The sequence below is a fragment of the Poromitra crassiceps genome, assembly GCF_964638095.1.
Source record: "Poromitra crassiceps genome assembly, chromosome: 3".
NCBI lineage: Eukaryota > Metazoa > Chordata > Actinopteri > Beryciformes > Melamphaidae > Poromitra > Poromitra crassiceps.
The window spans coordinates 59,433,158-59,454,263 of record NC_139625.1 but is presented as its reverse complement, the minus strand read 5'-3'; positions in this window follow the sequence as shown (position 1 = coordinate 59,454,263).

Below are 21,106 nucleotides of genomic sequence, written 5' to 3'. Positions count from 1 at the left end.
ATCACAACAAAGATCATAGAGGGAGGTGAGAGTACATCACATAGACTGTAACATCATCACAACAAAGATCATAGAGGGAGGTGAGAGACATCACATAGACTGTAACATCATCACAACAAAGATCATAGAGGGAGGTGAGAGACATCACATAGACTGTAACATCATCACAACAAAGATCATAGAGGGAGGTGAGAGACATCACATAGACTGTAACATCATCACAACAAAGATCATAGAGGGAGGTGAGAGACATCACATAGACTGTAAAATCATCACAACAAAGATCATAGAGGGAGGTGAGAGACATCACATAGACTGTAACATCATCACAACAAAGATCATAGAGGGAGGTGAGAGTACATCATCACAACAAAGCTCATAGAGGGAGGTGAGAGACATCACATAGACTGTAACATCATCACAACAAAGATCATAGAGGGAGGTGAGAGTACATCATCACAACAAAGATCATAGAGGGAGGTGAGAGTACATCACATAGACTGTAACATCATCACAACAAAGACCATAGAGGGAGGTGAGAGTACATCACATAGACTGTAACATCATCACAACAAAGATCATAGAGGGAGGTGAGAGACATCACATAGACTGTAACATCATCACAACAAAGATCATAGAGGGAGGTGAGAGACATCACATAGACTGTAACATCATCACAACAAAGATCATAGAGGGAGGTGAGAGTACATCACATAGACTGTAACATCATCACAACAAAGATCATAGAGGGAGGTGAGAGTACATCACATAGACTGTAACATCATCACAACAAAGATCATAGAGGGAGGTGAGAGACATCACATAGACTGTAACATCATCACAACAAAGATCATAGAGGGAGGTGAGAGTACATCACATAGACTGTAACATCATCACAACAAATATCATAGAGGGAGGTGAGAGTACATCACATAGACTGTAACATCATCACAACAAAGATCATTAGCCGCGTTCGAAATCGTTCACTCATTCACTCACTCATTATCTCCATATAGTGTTTATCATCTAGTGAACTATATGGGGAATGATCAAAATGAGTTTTCGGACACTACACAGATTCAGTAAAGACAACCGCATTGCATTGTGGTATACCGGCGAAAATGTAGGGTACATTCGTTGTTCACTAGAAATCGCTGTGCATTGTGGGTATTTTATAGTGGACGAAATAGTGAATCAAATTAACAGTTTAGAATTCGGAAATGGCAACACACTAAATAGTCCACTATTTCTGCCATAGGGACCGATTCCGAACAGGGCAATTGTGTCACTTAAGTGCTTTTAGTCACGCCACCTTCTGAATGTGTGTGGAACTGCAGGAGTGATGCTGTGATGGCCGGGTTAAAACACACACATGCCCAGTACAAACTTAGAAACACAAAACACCCACCACATTGGAGTAAAAATGGCTGAAAGTGAGTTCATTTCCAAATTGTTATATATTAATTTAGGAAAAGAATATACTATTCAATATCTCTAAAGTAGAGAGGATGAAGTCTGTCAAAGTCTTATCATTTTGTCAGCCAAGACCTGAAGTTACCTGCTATCATTTCACAGGTCACATTATCTATCTACTTCTCATTTTCTGCCATCAATCACTTTTGTAAGAGTAGGCATTTCCTCCCACGTCACATTTCTCCCTTCTTGAACTAAACTCTTCAACGTGGACTGAACACTTCAGACTGCCTGGCTGTCTCTCTCTAAACTCTTCAACGTGGACTGAACACTTCAGACTGCCTGGCTGTCTCTCTCTGCACTCTTCAACGTGGACTGAACACTTCAGACTGCCTGGCTGTCTCTCTCTGCACTCTTCAACGTGGACTGAACACTTCAGATCTGCCTGGCTGTCTCTAAACTCTTCAACGTGGACTGAACACTTCAGACTGCCTGGCTGTCTCTCTCTGCACTCTTCAACGTGGACTGAACACTTCAGACTGCCTGGCTGTCTCTCTCTGCACTCTTCAACGTGGACTGAACACTTCAGACTGCCTGGCTGTCTTTGCACTCTTCAACGTGGACTGAACATTTCAGACTGCCTGGCTGTCTCTCTCTGCACTTGGCCGTCTCACTTGCTGACTCACCTCTACCCCCAGGCTGCGTAACAGCCAGCCAGTCAGCCAGCCAGTCAGCCTGACAAGTTTGTGGACAAATTGATATGTGATCGTGGGGCTATTCCAGTGTTTTGGGCTGCCCACTGCCAAGTCCAAACAGCTGAGGGATTAGCTGTGGGCCTTCTGTGGCTGGACTCGTATTGTTCATTGATGGGCCGAAGCGAGCGAGTGAGTGAGCGCTATGCACCAAATCAATGTAGTCTCATCTAATGGGCGGACACTGTGAAAGGTGTGCTGGGGAACAGAGGCACCGCTCAATGTGTTTTGAATTCACGCTGGCGTGTGTGTGTGTGTGTGTGTGTGTGTGTGTGTGTGTGTGTCCACAGGGCAGCTGACTGGGTAGAGGAATGCAATGGATGTGGCAGCACTGCTATTCTGGGTGTTCTCTCTCCCCCTCTCTCTCTCGCTCTCTGTCTGTCTCTGTCCACCCCTCTCTCTCTCTGCTGTTGTCAACACAGCACAGGGGGCACAGCTACTTCAAGGGGAGCCCAGATTCCTGGCATTTGTGTGTGTGTGTGTGTGTGTGTGTGTGTGTGTGTGTGTGTGTGTGTGTGTGTGTGTGTGTGTGTGTGTGTGTGTGTGTGTGTGTGTGTGTGTGTGTGTGTGTGTGTGTGTGCGCGCGTGCGCGCGTGCATGCGAGAGAGAGACTATTTGGGTGTTGGGTGATGGTTAAGGTCACCAAGTCACATGAGTCCTAGACAGGAGCTACTACAACACTGCTAAAATGACTAATTTATATATATATATATATATATATATTTAGGTCAAATTACAGATGATTTGGGTATTTTCAATAGATTTCACTTGATTTTGTTGACTTTCATGAAATAATAAGTAATTTAATTCACAGAAATGTCTTGAAATAAGATACATAATCATGGAAAAAAAATCTATCTGCCACAGCAGTGAGATCATTTGACTAAAATATTTGGAACTAAACTTGGACAGGGTTCGGATTCAAATTGAACCCCTTGCCAACTTGTCATTTTTTGCAGTGTGCAGCTTAGTGGCGCTCTTAACCATGCATCACCCTCCTACCCCTTCCCAAAAATATCACTAATCCACTTGCCAGCATGCACGCGCACGCACGCACGCACGCACGCACACACACACACACAAACACACACACACACACACACAAACCCACACACACACACACACACACACACTCCCTCCGCAGTGGTAACCATCACAAACACTCGTATAAAGATGGCCACGGCACCCCCCAGCTCACACCTTCCCCAAACTGCACTGTCCTATTTCCTGACACAATCATTCCCGTCACCAGGCGGTATCTCCCCACACTGGTTCCATCTGTCACAATGAAATCTGATAGACTCTTGAGTGGTATGTCATCTCGCTCCGGTCCACTGACTCTCCTCTGTCTGTTTCTGCAGTGGCCAAAACATACTGCAAAAACAGATATAGGATTCTCTCCTTAAAAGGTGTTTTGCAAGCTAAGGTCTTACGATGAGTTTAGTTCTGTTTTGCTCTTTATTATATGGGGCTTTGTCTCTATTATATGGGGCCTTATTATCTTGATTTTATGCCAGCCAATCATTTTGCCAGGGCAGGCATCCAATTTTTCAAACGGTGGGTGTCACATTTTGGAATGAACCACCTAAAAAATGTGTCTTACACCTTGGAAACAGACTTTTCTAATAAGTGTTTGGCACAGTATGGCAATCCATCCAAACAAAAAATGGTCAAGCTAAAAATATGCATCCCAGATTGTATTAAAAAGCACGAGAGAGGGAAAAAAAAGGGCTTGATAAGTCACTTTAAAATCTAGTTTTGCTCTTGAAACAGCAGGTTTCACCGAATTTCAAGGACTTTAAGGAAAGCAGATAAGGCTCTGACAGAAATAACACTTTTTATTCTCCATGACACGGGAGCGACCGCGGCATCGATCGGCGAGCTCGCGCAAACATGTGTCGTACATTTGCGAGACCTTGACCCGGGACGGCGTCCACGACGGGCAATTCCATTACTCACAGTCAGGGTCAAGGGTCGGGGAGCGATCAATACGTGGAGGATAGAGACACCCAAGATAGAAACTGGGATAAAAAAGAAGCCACCGTGCCGTTGTGTGTGGGTTTTTGACCCTCCCACAGAGAGGTTCGGGAGGGAAAAACAAACATACCTTGACCCTGGGGAACTACAGTAGTGGTCAGGGGCAGAAACACCTGATAGCAAAGAAACATTAGTCTTTTGTGTGCACGCGGTGGAGAAGTGTTCTCACTACAACTTACGTTACACAAGCTGAAAAGTGAAGGGTAAAAATACCTGAGTCATTTAACAAAGAGAGAGAACTAAATTACAGGGGAAAGAAGCTATTTGTAACTATTTTCCACATTCAAACTGCAACAGTCAAAAGTTCAGACACACCTGACTGGTACTTTGTTTTTCATGATCTTAAAGCCACTTTGATCTCAGGTTTATGCTGTAAATGTGTTTCTTAAAAGGGCCAGATTCTTTAAAGTAGCCAGCTGTCTGCCCTTGATGGAAAAGAACTTCCTGGTCCACACGACATAATGATGTCATTTGGAGCAGTTTTGCCATGGTGTCACTATTACTGTCACTATCACCATCAGCACTAGCACTATCATTATTGCTCTCTCTACCTTCATCCGCAAAACTTCCTGGACCAAATGACAAACTTAAGGAGTTTACACATAGAGTCTGTTTTTTTTAATCCGTCATCCGGAAAAAATCGTCACGCAAGAAACCTTGCACACTGAGTCCGATGCGTTTGATTATTATGTTCGTCGTTCTATTCGCAATACGAATAGAACAATATTCATCCTCTCCTGTATCCACATTACAACACATGACTGACAGGCAGCAGCGGTGATGTGGACTGGAGAAGGCAGCTGGCAGCAGGTCGGGGAATGGTTACCATATCATACTGGACACTGGGCTCCATCAATGCTCACCTTCACCTCGCCAAGCCGGCTGTGGTGCGCTGTGGCCGGGTGCTGCAGTACCGCTCCCCGGGGAGAGGTAGCAGGGAGGGGCCAGTGAGGTGGAGCGAGCCGCTAAGACTGGACTCCACCCGAGCCGAACTCGGCCGCTCCTCTGTCTCTCTCCCCCAAACACAGACACAGACGGGTCAAACAGCTCGCAAAAGGCTTTTGACTGATGCGAAAAATGCAGAAAATCTAACCTGTTCCGAAAACTTTAATGACGGACGAAAGTTTCGGAGTCAGTGTGTAAACGTGAGTGACACAACCTGAGGTCGGATTTATTTTTAAACATGCAACAATTTTGGATGAAAAATACGGACTTGGTAGGCAACAAAAGTGACTTGGTTGGGGTTAGGGTTTGGGCCGGGATTCGAACCAGCTCTCATGACGAGAAAGTGGGGAACGCTACGTCGGCAATAACGATGCCAAGGGGGCGTGGCAAATTGGTGAATTTTGACACCTGGGGAGTGAGACCGAGTTGATAAATAACTGCCCAGTGGCCACCAGTTGATACTGGGCATTGTACTGGGCAGCTCCAAGGTGAGTGTGTGTAACTGTATCAATATGAAGTAGAGCAGACATGCTCAGTGCACTTTCCCCTTGATAAAATAGAGTTAAAATGAAATGATATTTAAGTCAGTAGGGGCAGGATATAAGAGAAGGCGTGACAGCACTGTTATGCAGGGTGTGTGTTTGTGTTGGCATGCATCCATGTGTGAAACCATGGCTTTGACATGACTCGTTCACTTCACTTCCATCTGAAGCATTTTTTCTGAGCCATTTCTCACCTTCATCTGATGAAGCATCACATCGGCCGCTGCGTGCTCCCCCGGAAATAATATATTTACACTTTTGGAGGAGACAATTATCATAAATTAAAAATTTGCGGCGCGCCTCCCCTCAAAGATACGGTTGGGTGCTCTTTGTTTTCGATAAAACAAATACGCTCTCTGGGCTCTCTGTGTGCTGTGATGGAGTACCAACAACAAGAGGCCCTTTTGTTTCCAGGGAAGACGCCTGCTTTTTTTTAATGAAGCGCCGGCCGTTCCCAATGAGGACTCAATGAGGCGTGGAATGGGCCCTCTCCGCCCCTTCCCCTCTTTCTGTGTGTGTGTGTATGTGTGTGTGTGTGTGTGTGTGTGTGTGTGTGTGTGTGTGTGTGTGTGTGTGTGTGTGTGTGTGTGTGTCTCTCTCTCTCTCCTCTCTGTGCATTTGAACCTCTTGTACCCCTCATCTTTTAGAGGATTAGAATAAGGGCCATTACCCCCTGTCGGGGCCATGCTTACAGCCACGATGGATGGGCGGCCTGGGTACTTTTTCCTCTCTCTCTCTCTACTCACACACACATGCACACACACCTGCATACACACCACACGGGCACAGTCACACCAGTGGGCTAGCTCTGGGTTTTACAGAGGAAGCTGCGGAAGTTCTCCTGAAAGCTGTAGTTCCTCGAAAGGCCACTTGAGGCTGGACCCGTTCACCCCATCTCAAAATGCCCCACTTTGTAACAGGACTTTAGCATGTTTACAGAATAGACTGAAACATGGTTTAGGCCTATAGCTATTTCACCTTTCATAACAACTGTACGGGCTGTGAATCTTTATATCACTTGCCTGTTCAGAGTCAAATAGACGCTAGAAAAGTTGTATTGAGAAAGAAATGTCTCTGGGATAGCCCTCGTCTCTCATGGACCCCACGATGGCCCATACACCATAAGAAACTAGGATATCTATAGACGCTTTTCACTTGACAACAAAAACATTGTAAATATTGAACCCCAGCTCACTTCCTGTTGCAGTGTTTGCTATGGACAGAAAAGAAAAAAAAACATTAAGGTGGAGGAGTGACTATTCCGTGAAAACCGAGGAATCAGCTTGACGTCACGACGACAACACCTGACGTCCGGGTGTCTCTGCGGGGTGTTACTTGCAAATCCACCTAAATACATGCACCCATAGGTGCTGGCAGCTGGACCATAGCTAGCTGCTAGCCATGAGCTAACGTTAGTTGTTTGGCAATAAAACGCCACTAACGACCAGTTTCATATAACAGTCATGTTCGAGTCATGCTCTTTCCATAAAGCCCACCAGCTTTGATATCTGTCGGCTAGTTGTTGATATATTGTGGCTCTAAAATAACGTTTTTATCGATGCAATAAGACTGTCATGGCGGCGACTTCCGCTCCTAAATCTGTGCGTACTCTGTTTCCACCCGGAATTATTTTTAAGCTGTTTGTTTGCCAAAATGCTGATCGGCTGTTCCCTCGTATACTGTTGAAGTTTAATTGGTTTAAGTTATGTTGTGTTAAGTTAACTTAAGTTTAAGTATATTAAGTTAAGTTTCTGTTTTATCTTTGTTTAATCTGCCAAGGATCTTGGCTGGCAGCCAAATGGCCAGGTGCCAATTGAAGCTTGCTACATCCCTCTCTCTCTCTCTCTCTCTCTCTCTCTCTCTCTCCATCCCTCACTGCTTCTCTCCCTCTCTCTAACACCCACACACCAAAACTTTGCCCCCCATGGTCCTGAAGTCAGGGGCCCTGCACACCCAGACAGCTTTCAGCTCCATTGGCCGGCCCCTGACACTGAGCACCCTCTCTATAGATGAGAATATGTATAAAAGCACCAAAAGGCCTCATGCTGCCTTTGGGTGACACAGCGAGGCACATTGTGGACATTTGTATTGTGCTCTGATACCACAACCACCCACTGTCCAGGAAAACTATCCTTATTTCACCCCCGAAATCAAGCAGCAAAACTAAAAACAGGAGTGGGGGTTGTCTCTTTTGTCCTGCATGGGCCACTGTGACAGCAGATGGATTTAGGTTTCAGTCCGTTTTCAACTACTAGTGGACCCATGGGAGTTAGACCCCACTGGTCTGGAACACAGTGGTCTCCAAAGCCTCCGGGACACACCCCTTTTCACCGATGACATCATCACTCAACTTTTATAGCATCAGCCTTCGGGCAATCATTAGGTAATTAGGGCAATTAATCTGCCCTAGTTAAAGAATCAGGCTCCGTCATGTCACCCGCACCGGTGCTCTTCACACTTCCTGAAAGTTTCAGCGCGATTGCACGTAACTGTGGCCAGACAAAATTCTGCTCACAGACAGAAACTTCTCATTCGTATTAATATAATTTGCATACATGTAATTGTTTGCATAGAGACACTGTGGAGCACATCATCATTCAGAAACCACGCCCAAAATGGGGGAAAACAATGCCCCCCCCAATCCTGGTGTTCTCCTATGTCGCGTGCAAGGTCGCGTGTTGCACACAAAGATCATATACGGAAGATGAACACTCCAACTTACTTTATTGACAGCTAGATCCACATTTTTCTTCTCGCCAATTCTCAATGGCTTACTTGATTAATGAATTAATCTAATGTAATTTTGTTAATTTTTTTGTTTTAGAGTAGTAGAATTGATACCTGGGCGGGTACCTAAGTCAAAAAAATTGGTATCAAAACAACAGAACTGCCTATACATTACGATACATTCCTTAAACAAAAGAACTAGCGTGCTCAACTCACAGTGTTTTAGAGCAATAACGGGTGCGGACCAAAAAATATCACAAAATAACAGATAAAGTTGTCAGCACTCACAAATAAGTGTATGGCAGAGCAGACAAGCAAACTGACGCAATTTCAGGCTGAGGCAAAAAGCGAGGGCTGAAAAGCGTCCGTTTGCTTGTCTGCTGTGCATCATTAAAAAAAAGTGATGTACACTTATTTGTGAGTGCTGACGACTTCATCTGTTATTTTAAGATAAATTGCTGCCATGACAGCAACACTATCACCGCAGCACGTCTTGCCGATATCACTTTAATCTCATACGAGTCAGTGAAGGGGGGGGGGGGGGGGGGGGGGTGGTCCAACTGAAATTAAGCCTCCTTTATAAAACAAGAGGCACAGATTGAGATGGGAGCAGCAGGGGGCCAGAGTAATGCCTGCGTATCTTAGCTGTGAGGCCGGCACAGCGATAGACTGGCTTCAAAGACAAATGTGTCGCAGTGAGAAAACGGGTTATCAGACGTTCACAGAGACCTGTCTTCTCTCTCTCTCTCTCTCTCTCTCTCTCTCTCTCACTTTCTCCCTCTGTCGATCGCTCTCCCGCCCGTCTCGTCTCTCATTCCACTCCCCTGACTCATTCTCTCTAATCTGGATTCCCACTGTCTTCTCCATCACTGACACTGCATCAATCACCGTTAAACACATGATGCCCTTTATGCCGTGTTCGTTGGCAGCCCATGTACTGTGGGTGTATGTACGGTATAGCTGCCTGGGGATCCCCGAACCCCCCCCCCCCCCCCCCCCCCCCCACCCCACCCCCCCCCTAGAAATCCCCCCCCCCCCTACTCAATTGCTCTCCTGTTTTAAATACAACAGCGTGAGGGCGGGGCCTCACTCCTTTGGTTTGATGAAAAGTTGAAAAGCAATGAAGCATGAGTAGTATGAAGGTCAAAATACTAGCGGAGGTGTGCGTGGTTGGAGAAACTTTGTGTGTGTGTGTGTGTGTGTGTGTGTGTGTGTGTGTGTGTGTGTGTGTGTGTGTGTGTGTGTGTATAGCTGTTTTCCCACATGCGCTTTGTACCGCTAAATGACCGGAACGTGGTCTAATGCCTTCATGTGGGAAAGTTGTTGTACCGGTATAAGCGCGACCCCGTCGTCGCGGACATTTCACCAGTTTCGAGCCAGTCAGAAGAGCGGTATGCGCTATAGGGGATACAAGTGAGAAACGGGTCCAGTCATTTTCCGCGACACCGGTCCTTCTCTCATCATGGGCGAGGTGTACACACGTTGCTTAACGTTCACTTCCAGCTTGCATCATCTAATCATTCGCGCACATCAAAGCAAACTACTTCCACATTTCGCTTCGTGCATTTCGTTGCTGTGCAATGAAAGCCACTTATCTCCAAATCGCCAACTTTTCAGGAAATGAAAAAAAACCTGTGCTCTTAAAATACTGAACACCACATTGTCATATTTAACACATGTCTTCATTGTAGACAGTTTATCGCTGAATGTGTCATTACATTTTTAATATCTTACCTGAATAAGCTCAAATGCTGTTACAGGATTATCACACCGAGTCTGGAGCACTTTCTGCTGGCCAGGCAGCAGCGTGTGGGAGCCTGCCTTTTAGAGCGCGAGCACGAGCCGCTGTGCTCCAGGCAGCGGGGACGCGCGGGCGGAGCGCTTCACTCTGCCAAGCCGGGGAGCAGGGCCGATTTTACCAACGGGCTTACCCGGGCTGAAGCCCGGGGCCCGGGACATCAAGGGGCCCAAATCTTTTTTTTTTTTTTTTTTTTTTTTTTGGGGGGGGGGGGGGGGGGGACCCTTGATGGGGTTTTTTTGGGCCCCCTGTCCAGGGTCTTGCTTGTTGTGACATCTCAGTGGCAATGTTTTCTTTCCAATCAGGCTGTTTATGAAAGAACATGATGGCTAAACCTACAGTTTGTGTTTGTAAGTTAGAATGCTGACAGGAGAGCAGGTGGTGACATGAAAGTTAGTGAGAAAAGGAGAAGATACTGAATAATGACATCACAACAGTATAATCCTAATGTTGATTTAAAATGAGATATTCCTTTAAATACGGCTAAAAAAGGTAAAAAAAAAACACTAAAATTTTTTTGAGGGGGGGGCCCTGCAGAGATGAATAGCCCAGGGGCCCATGAAGTGTAAAATCGGCCCTGCCGGGGAGAGTGGCTCTGTCATGGGTTGAGCAGTCCCGGAGTAACGTGACATTATTCTTGTCAGAAACAACTTCGATTTGCATACTTTAAATGAGTTTGCAGCCCAAGGACAACCCGAAAACACCTTATTGATCTAAACCCGACCCCCCAAATAAGCTCCCCCCTCCCCCCGCCCCCCAACATACAGGCAATTTCGCTGCTAGATTCCCACATGCCAGCGCTGAGGTGTGAAGGGAAATTCCGGGAAATGTCCGATATTGACTTACAGGTAATTTTCAGGTACGCATGTGGGAAAACGGCTTGTGTGTGTGTGTGTGTGTGTGTGTGTGTGTGATCTCTGACGGTTCCCAAAGCAGGGTCTGGGGGCCACCAGGGGTCCTTGAGGGGGTTCCATAGGTCTACAATTAACTCCTTAGATGTTAGCACAGTAAGCACACTAATATATATAGGTTATAAGAGACCAATAGACATGTTTCTTTGCAATGCAGTTTTATCAAATTAGTGGTGTGATTCAGGAGGGATCTTTGACATGAAAAAGTTGAGGACACCTCTAGTCTCCTCCATGGCAAGGAGACTCTTTTCGTCATGGCCTTCAAAACAGAAAGACAGAAGTTGCTCAATAGAAGTAGAGAAATGAACGCTCTTTCAAACCCTCTTCTCTTCACTTTGACTGAATCCGGGTGAAACCTAAAACCTGCTTCTTTCCCCTCACTCTTTTGAATGCCTGGTGGTAATGGTCTATTGATCCTCTGTCAGCATGTCAATAGGCTACAGTGTCTCTTTTGGCCCCGCTTTTAGCCCTGCCTGTCCATCGCAAATTCAGGTGAAACATTTGCAGTCTAATTTAATAGACACTGACTAGACATTTCAACCAGCTTCAAGTTTAAAAATAATTACAGTACTTGCTCATCACCTGTATTATCTTTTTTCCCCAGGTACACTTTAATATCATAATATTTATTAAATACGTCCCAAAATTATCTAGGGCTGTTAAGAAAAATCTGTCTTTTCGCTTGGTCATTTTCAGGAAAAATAAATACATAAAAGATGAATCAGGATTCAAAACTTGGTTCAAAGAAAATGTATGGCCTTCCTAGTCCCTCACCAAACATGTCTTTCCTCAAACCATTTCCCACTGACACACCTGCCTGAACATAGCCCCCCAACCCCCAACCCCAACCCCATGCAATCCCACTGAAGCAAGGTGGGGTATTCTGGACTAAAGGTCCGCCTCGACTTGCAGCCTTATATAGCCCTATAGTCAAACGTCAGCTTGACGAGGGGTCGCAGGGGAGTCCCCAACAGAATGAGTAAATTGTGTGATTTCACTAGGATGACTAGAAGTTAGCCCAAGGAGAGAATGTAGTGCATATACTTAGTAATAGCTTTCACTCTCTCCTGTTATCTCCCCATCTACATTATATTATACTCGCGCTCAGGGCCGTAGCCAGGGGGGGAAAAAGTGTGGACGATTCCAAGGGCCCTTGACTGACAGGGGCCCCAAATGGCCAAAATTTTCCACCGCTGCCCTTTGGACGGCGGCATCCGTGGGCCCGATGTGATATCCTTTCATGGGGCCCGAAATCCCTGGCTACGGCCCTGCTCGCGCTGTTCGCGTCATTTGCGTCGAGTCACATTTTCGAGGAGCTGCGCCGGCAGGCTCACCGGCCGCGGCGCACCCCTCGGCGCATTCTGCAAGGGGTTTGATGCGGAAGTATGTCAATGCCTTTAATGGATACACTACACATGGGAATTAGTCATTAGAATTTAATAATTAGTAATAGTAGATATGTAAATGATCCAAAATAGCAGCAAATAATGAATAGAGAATCCTCAGGAAGGCATAACGGCTCTAACATCACCTTGCCCCTTGATGCATTTCGCTGGAAGAAGATTGAAGGAATAACAAGCAAACCACTTGACATTCATAAGTAAGTGCAGCTTGGTGGATCTTGTGCATGCCAGATTTAGCAGCGGTCCCAAAGGCCTGTTTGCCAATCAGCAAGACTGGCTGATTTAGCAGTGCAGGAGGCCCATGTGATTGGCACATATTCAGGCAGTGGATAGTTGAAGCAGGGAGAAGGATGCAGTATCAGATAGCTGAGAGCATGAGTGCTAAAAGCAGGTACAGCAGTGACAGGGCAGTGTGACCTCATGGCATTTTGTCAGAAATCACAGTTGTTTTTTTTACTGCTTTTGCCCATAAAAATGTGACAATATAGAATGGTAGAAACAATGTGCCAGAGGCTGGCTGGATGTATAAAGTGCATGATTAGAAACAATGGACAAAACACCAAAGGTTGCTGTTTCAAACCTGATAATTTGAGGAATATAGAGAGCCAAAGTCTCACCATGGCCAGATTGCCCATGGGACCTGAGGAAGTGAATTCTCCATTCATTTCTCCTTAGACGTTTCTTAACAGCCCTTATTTAACATTTGGACAAACCAAGCGGTTCAGCTACATTCAGAATCACAAGGGGCCACATTTCACTCCGACCAAATACCTTATTTTTTTTGTCCAAGTGAAAGGTCTACACACAGAGGGAATATCCGCCCTTCAGCTGATGAACTGTTATGTTTATTGATGCATTAATTAACTTGCACTTATTGTATTATTCTATAGTGTCCCATAATACCTGAAGTCACCCTATTGCTAATGTACTGTATTTCTCTTGTTTGTCCTTTGAGTAGGCTATGTGGTAACTTATCATTGGCTGTCTGTTGATGACATAATAACCATGCCCCATCAATGAGAGACTTGATTTATTTTGTGGTGGAGTATTTAAGCCAGTCATCTATATGACTCTGTCAGGAAGACACTTCAAGTGTCGAAACGTTAGTCGGTTTGTTTGCACCCATTTGACCGGGTGCTGCAGAATGCTTCTTTCACATACAGTAGTGTTCATTCAGTGTTCTGCTCTCTCATGCTTCTGAATATCACTGGATGGCTTGGTTTGTCCAAGTAACTGCTTTTAGAAGGATTGTACCAAAGGTCAATGGCAAAATGAATGGGGAATGACATCCCCTAGTAGGGGTGGGAATCACCAGATGCCCCACGATACGATATTATCATGATATTTAAGTCACGATACGATAGTATTGCGATATTGTGATATGTATTGCGATATATTGAGCACTGCAATATTGTGATATATTGCGATTTATTACCTTTTTTCAATTGCAAATGATGTCCCCAAAGGAAAAAACTTTGTCAACATCTGTTTTACCTAATGAGATGAGGTTTCCAGTCTGTTCATCTCACTTCAATCATTTTTATTGCAGCAGCATGGGGTTGTCAAGCAGACAGACTGACCGACACCATCATAAAAACCTGTCAAAAATGTAGCATGCACTTGACAATTCATATAATAAGATATCACGATACTTGGCATTCGTGCAACACGATATTTTGACAGACAAAATATCGCGATACTATGCTGTATCGATACCCCACCCCGCAGCCCTATCCCCAAGGTCCCCTGCCGAACCCGGAAGACAGCGTGGTTTTTGAACAAAGTTGACATCAATCAATCAATCCATCAATCAATCAATTTTATATTTATATAGTGCCAAATCATAGCAAGAGTTATCTCGAGGCGTGAGACAAATCATCTCTCTAACTTTTCTTAGTTTGTTTTCTAACAAGTCAGTGATTGTTTCTGGCTTACCTGCTCAAAGTTAACCTTAACACTATTAATCTTTAAGAAATCCCTTAATTGTGAGTATAAACAAATCAGAACAGAACCACTTCCTCTACTTGTTACAGTGGAGCTGCTTGTGCATAGCTTGCACGTAGTTAATATTTTACAAACCATGTGCAGACATTTGTAGAAGTATTCTATGAGGCCGCCAGATTGCCTCAAACAATTGCTTAGGATGATTCACTTTTACTGATGAATATGAAGCAGAGTTTATAAGTGTTTAGCTATTTATTGTATTCAATTATGTCGCTATAAAATAATCAAGGCAGGCAGAAAAAATGTTTTACAGGTGTCTGTTATAAGCCAACAGGTGTTAGTTAGGAAATGGCAGGTGTTGATAACTCAGTAATGGCAGTGTTTGTGGCACTTTGCCATAGGAGATTTAGGGAACATTATGAAGATACATGATGATGGATGCACACTAAACACATGGCCACTGCAATTAAGAGCCTCTTTTTCATAGCAGATCTGGGCAAGTAAACAGCAAAACACAGTCAAAGAAGATGAATGAGCGAGCAAAGTCAAATCATCTATGTAAGTGCTCCTGCAGTATAGTCTGGTAGAAAACTTGGCTGAAGCTACGTACCAGGGGAAGCGGGGGAGCGGGGAGGGAGGGGGTGGGGGGATGGGGGGTAATTTCCATGAATGACAAACTCCTTCAGCCAATCAGCATCGACAACTCTACTCCAAATCCATTCAGAAGAATGGCAAAACATATTTTCCGCCAAGAAACTGCTGGTGCATAACGTTAATCTTGTTCTTGTTTAATTGTTGTTATTTGTGTCTTTCTGCAATATCTGCACTTACAGTTTACTCTATTGACCTTAACGTTAGCGCTCGTTGCTTCGGGAGCCGTATAGGCTACTGTTTTGCCAGCAGCATCCCTGATTGGCCGGTTACGTTGTCAAATGTGAGGTAGGTTCCAGATTGGCCCGTGGGCTTTGTAATTTCTGGAAATGGCTGGAGGCCAGACTGATCAGCAGAACAAAGCAGAATGTGAGTTGACGTGATCAGGAAGCTTTACCAGGCTACAGTACAGTCCTGTATCAAATCAGTGGGAACATGGAGCAAGCTCATCCCCACTTGATGAAGCAAAGACAGCTCCTTACTGAGTCTAGCACAAGAGCCTTCATTCATAGTTGAAAGCTCACCAAGGGAAGCCAAATGTTTCAGTTTTAAATTGTTTTGCAGTGACTAGAAGAGCGAGCAGAGTGCATTTAGCTAAATACAGCACTGACCTTAAGGACAAATCATAAGAAAACCTGTTACAGGAAACAGCAATTTCCACTCGTGCTTTTAGCGATATGAGAGGACAAATAATCTGGAAGCACAGCCATATATATATATATATATATATATATATATATATATATATATATATATATATATATATATATATATATACTACATTGCCATAAGTAAAAGAAGCATGCAGTTGCAGAAAAAAAGTTCCTCCGAAAATAAATCCTAGTTTCAGCTTTAATAACAAGCTGCTGAACATGCAGCCTGAAGGAATGGCAGTCTATTAAAAACCCTAAATACTAGTCAGATTCAACAGACTCAATCAGTTTGCCTCCCATGGGAACAATTGGTGGAAGACTTTTTGTGCCTGGTGCAGAACCCTGTGGTACTCCTTTACAAAACACTGCAAAAGTTGACAAACTTGTTAAACTATAAAATTGTATCTTGTATCTAGACTTATCAAGTTTAGTTTAGGATAATTTTTTTCTTTTCTGTTTTGGGAAACCATCGTATTACACTGGCAAATAATTATACCCCCCCATCCCCCCACCCCACCCCAGAACTCCTCCTAGGATAATAACTAGTTTCAGGACATTTACTTGGTAAAAGTGAAATTGCCATGGAGGAATACTCTTTTTATTTTATGACGATTTCTTGAAAGAAGTCATATTGGCATAAATCAAGTGAAATGCATTGAAACAACCAGCAAAATTATTTGCCAGTGCAGTGAGATAATTTGACTAAAACATCATAGAAGGTTGATACGTATGGAAACAAGTTAAAATCCCTCGACATCGTGTCTTTTTTTGTAACACTTGACCACAGTAGACTCAGTCAGAACATTGGATGCATAGAGACACTGCATGAAATAGGTCACGCCCATCACGGGGGAAATCGCCCCGTTCACTCCCATACACCAGCGTCATTTTCCTTGAATTAAACATAGCTAAAAGCTGTTGTGTGGTGGGCTGCACACACAACAAATGTAAAAAATGGCCAGTTCAAGTTTTTCTACTCCTGAGCAAAACAAGGAAGCCATTGAGAATTGACGAGAAGACAAATGTGGATCTAGCTGTCAAGGAAGTAAGTTGGAGTGTTCATCTTCCGTATATACGATCTTTTGGTGCAACACGCAACCATGCACGCGACATAGGAGAACGCCAGGATTGGAGGGGGGGTTTCTGTTTCCCCCCGTTTTGGGCGTGGTTTCTGAATGATGACGCGCTCCGCAGTGTCTCTATGGATGGATGGATAGATATGGATGGATGGATGCATGGATGGATGGATGGATGGATGGCTGGCTGGCTGTTTGAACCTATAGATATGTGGATGGTAGACAGGCATAGTGATCACCACATGATGCGTGCTCAAACGGCTCAGCACCTGTCTCCCCCTCACATATGTTGCAGTGCTTCTGTTCCATCTATGTAATAATGGCAAGAGGATGTGAGAAAATGGCTCAGTGTCAACGGCAAGCCACCGAGATTCCATTATTACAGCCATAAATCCTGCTGATACCCCCCCCTCTCCCCTCTCTCTCTGTCTCATATACGAGCAATATCCACGTGCGCTCAGACGACAAAACTTGAGGTAGAAACACACACTTCAGAGTGCTCGCTTTAACATCTTTTTGAACAATAACCGTCCATCACGACGTCAGCGCCAACACCTCCACTCCCCCGAGGCAGCTCCAACTGCTGTCATTAAGGGAGTGTGGGAGGCCTCCCCTATACCAGACTATGAGCTCTGTGTGTGTGTGTGTGTGTGTGTGTGTGTGTGTGTGTGTGTCCATGTGTCTTCATGCCTGAACAGAGCTTGTGGCCTATGTGGTGCATGTCATGCAGGCGGACACCCAGTCTACGTGTCTGTGTGTGTGTGTGTGTGTGTGTGTGTGTGTGTGTGCGCGTGTGCGTGTGTGCGTGCGTGCGTGCGTGTGTGTGTGTGTGTGCTGTGAGTGCTGAAGTGTAGCCAATGAGGCCTAATGAAAGTTCATTAGTCCATTCGTCTCCTGGGGGAGGAGCTACACCCATCAGCAGCCTCAGGTTTACAAGGCTGCTCCATCACTGATGGAACGTTGGGTTCAGCCTTTAACGCCTGACCTCACAGCGCGCGCTGGTAAAGAAGGACCCTCGCGTCCCGATGAAGCAACGAGCATGGTGAAATATCTGCGTCGTGAAAAACTCTCACGGCAATGGAAGGGGGTAAAACGAGATGCGAGAAGAAGGCAAATCAAACGCACCTCACTCCGACGACTGCCAACTGGTTTACGTTGAGCGGCGTTAAGTTCAATTGTGTGATTAATTAGGTGAGGAGGGAGGCGGCGATACGGTCTGAAGAAGAGTGAGATGTGAGGAAGTCTCAGATAGCAACAGATCGCCAGGGAGACGGATAGGCGGGCGCGTGGCAGCACATCCATTCACTGCTGCCTGCCAGTTTCGCATACGTGGGTGGCAGCGAGTTCTGCACCTGTTCAGCGTTTGCATCAGAGAATCTCCCATGGGAAAAGAACCCAGAAGAGTGTCTTAAGCATTTATCCAAAATGGCTGTTCAGCACTGGTAACTGTGAACAGAAGGTCACCGCTTCGGGCGTCCGGGTAGTGTAGCGGTAGATTGACCTGCCTACCAACACAAGGGTCGCAGGTATGCACCCCCGTGTTACCTCTGGCTTGGTCAGGCGTCCATACAGGCCAGATTGAGGGTATGTGTCCTGGTCGCTGCACTAGCGCCTCCTCTGTTCGGTCGGGGCGCCCGGTCGGGGCGCCCGGTCGGGGCGCCCGGTCGGGGCGCCCCGACCTGGGAAACCCAGGGGACATTTCCCCTGCACTTTTTCAGAAGGCAGTATTGGACCCCCTGAACCTCTCAAACTTCTCGTGGACGTCCCTGGCTGACATTATTCTCAGAGGCTGTAGCGGGCTCATTTAAAGCCAGCGTGAAGATACTGCTATGTGAAATGAGAAGACCTAAGAAGGCATCCATTGGTAACCATGTCATGCTAGCTTGTCGGCATGTTAAATAATGCTCCAAAGCTAGGCTACATTTTGGCGAAGGAAAAACATTTTCAAAGGGGTCCCTGCCTTGACCTCTCAGCTCAAGATATCTGAATGAGAATGGGTTTATGGGTATTCACGAGTCTCCCCTTTTCAGACATGCCCACTTTATGCTAATCCCATGCATGTTGGTGTTTTGTTGTTATAGCGTATCTAGAAAACTAAAGCCCTTTTGACGATTTGGGCCTGTACTCATTTGAAATCAAAACTCTGTCCCTGCGCGAGCGCTCAAGCGGAGCTGCTCAGTGGCCAGCAGCAGAAAAAACAAAAAGAGTGCTCGTAGTGGAGCGAATCGCGGGCATAACTGGATCTGTATGAATAAGAGGCAACGCCTTGCTGAGAAAGAGCATGCATGATGCCCAGCCAACCGTAAAGATAACTACATATAAATACAAACATGGTGGCTCTGTTGGGGTGAGGGGGGGCACATTCAGTGCACGGAAGCAAGTCCGGCCCTGAGCGTACACAAATCAGTCTCTCAAGGAAAAGAAAACAGACTTGTTTGCTTCAGTTCAACCTTTTAATGGAAGTTGTGAAAAACAACACATTGGGGGCATTGTTTCTCAGCGGGGGAACTGCCGGCTCGGGGGGATCGGGCTTTGGAAAGGCAGCGCCGAATGAAAGCGATGGTAATTTCCTACAACGAGCATCTCTGAGTATCTGAGTATCTGAGTTTGCTGCTGCGCCAACACATTTAAAGCCAACTCTCATTCAACTCGCCTTCTTCCGCTGTGGCTCGTTTCACTCTCTCTCTCTCTCCACCCCCCCCCCCCCCCTCCCTTCCTAGATCTCTCTCCCTCCTTCAGTCGGCACATGTGGTGGATGGTCTCTAATTAATCCATAGCCGTCAGTGGGGAGCGGTTTGCTTGTTTACTCTTATTGAAATGAGCAGGGCCTGGCCTCCCCAGAGACACGGCGTCACAAGCACAATTAGCTGCCACTGGACTAATTAGGACACGCGGTGCTAATGACACCTCTGGCATGGTTGCATGGGTAGAAGAGGAGAGGAGAGAGAAGAGACACGGGGGGAGGAGAGGAGAGGGGAGGAGAGAGGAGGAGAGGGGAGGAGAGAGGAGGAGAGGAGAGGTGAGGAGGGGAGAGGAGAGGGGAGGAGAGGAGAGAAGAGGAGAGGAGAGGGGAGGAGGGGAGAGGAGAGGGGAGGAGCAGAGAGGAGAGGATGAGAAGAGGGGAGGAGGGGAGAGGAGAGGGGAGGAGCAGAGAGGAGAGGATGAGAAGAGGGGAGAGGAGAGGGGAGGAGCAGATAGGGAAGGTGAGGGGAGGAGAGGTGAGGAGAGGAGAGGGGAGAGGTGAGGAGAGGGGAGGTGAGGAGGGGAGAGGAGAGGGGAGGAGCAGAGAGGAGAGGAGAGGGGAGGTGAGGAGGGGAGGGGAGGGGAGAGGGGAGGAGGAGAGGGGAGAGGGGAGGAGCAGAGAGGAGAGGATAAAATTTTTTTTTCAGACAGCCGCCCGTCTTTATTGTCACACGAACACACTACAACACATGCATGCGGCCACTACACACACTCATGCTGACAGTGGCCGGTGAAATATGTCCTCTGCATTTGACCCATCCAGGCTTGTCCTTTCCTCCAGGGGGCAGGCCAGGAGCAGTGGTCGCTATTTCTTTCCAGCGCCCGGGGACCTTCATTGGACCATCATTGGACCAACTTCAGATGTTGTCGTCACTGGTCGGATGATGATCTTCTGCATGTTTTTAGTGGGGGGTTATGTACGGAGGAACCCCCTGGGGGGTACGGGGAGAACATGCAAACTCCACACAGAAAGGCCCTTTCGACGAGATAGCCCACCTGGGCAGTAGGCACTGAAGATATGGGGGGGTCAAAACTCCAGCGCCCACAGCGTCCCAGGTGAGAATCGAACCGAGGACCTTCGAGCTGTGAGGCGACAGCGCTTACCACTGCACCACCGTGAGAGAAGAGAGGTGAAGAGAGGTGAGGAGAGGAGGGGAGAGGAGAGGGGAGGTGAGGTGAGGTGAGGAGGGAAGAGGAGAGGAGAGGAGAGGGGAGGAGAGGTGAGGTGGGAAGAGGAGAGGTGAGGGGAGGAGAGGAGAGGAGAGGTGAGGAGAGGTGAGGAGAGGAGGGGAGAGGAGAGGAGAGGTGAGGAGAGGAGGGGAGAGGAGAGGAGAGGAGAGAAGAGGAGAGGAGAAGAGAGGAGAGGTGAGGAGGGAGTAGGGATGGGGATCGAGATCCGCTATTGATTGGTATCGATCAATAATTTGTCCTAACCCGAAAATCAATAAGGTCTGAACTTATCAATACTGCTATATCAAGACTAGCGGGTCCTATAATGTAACGTTACGTCTC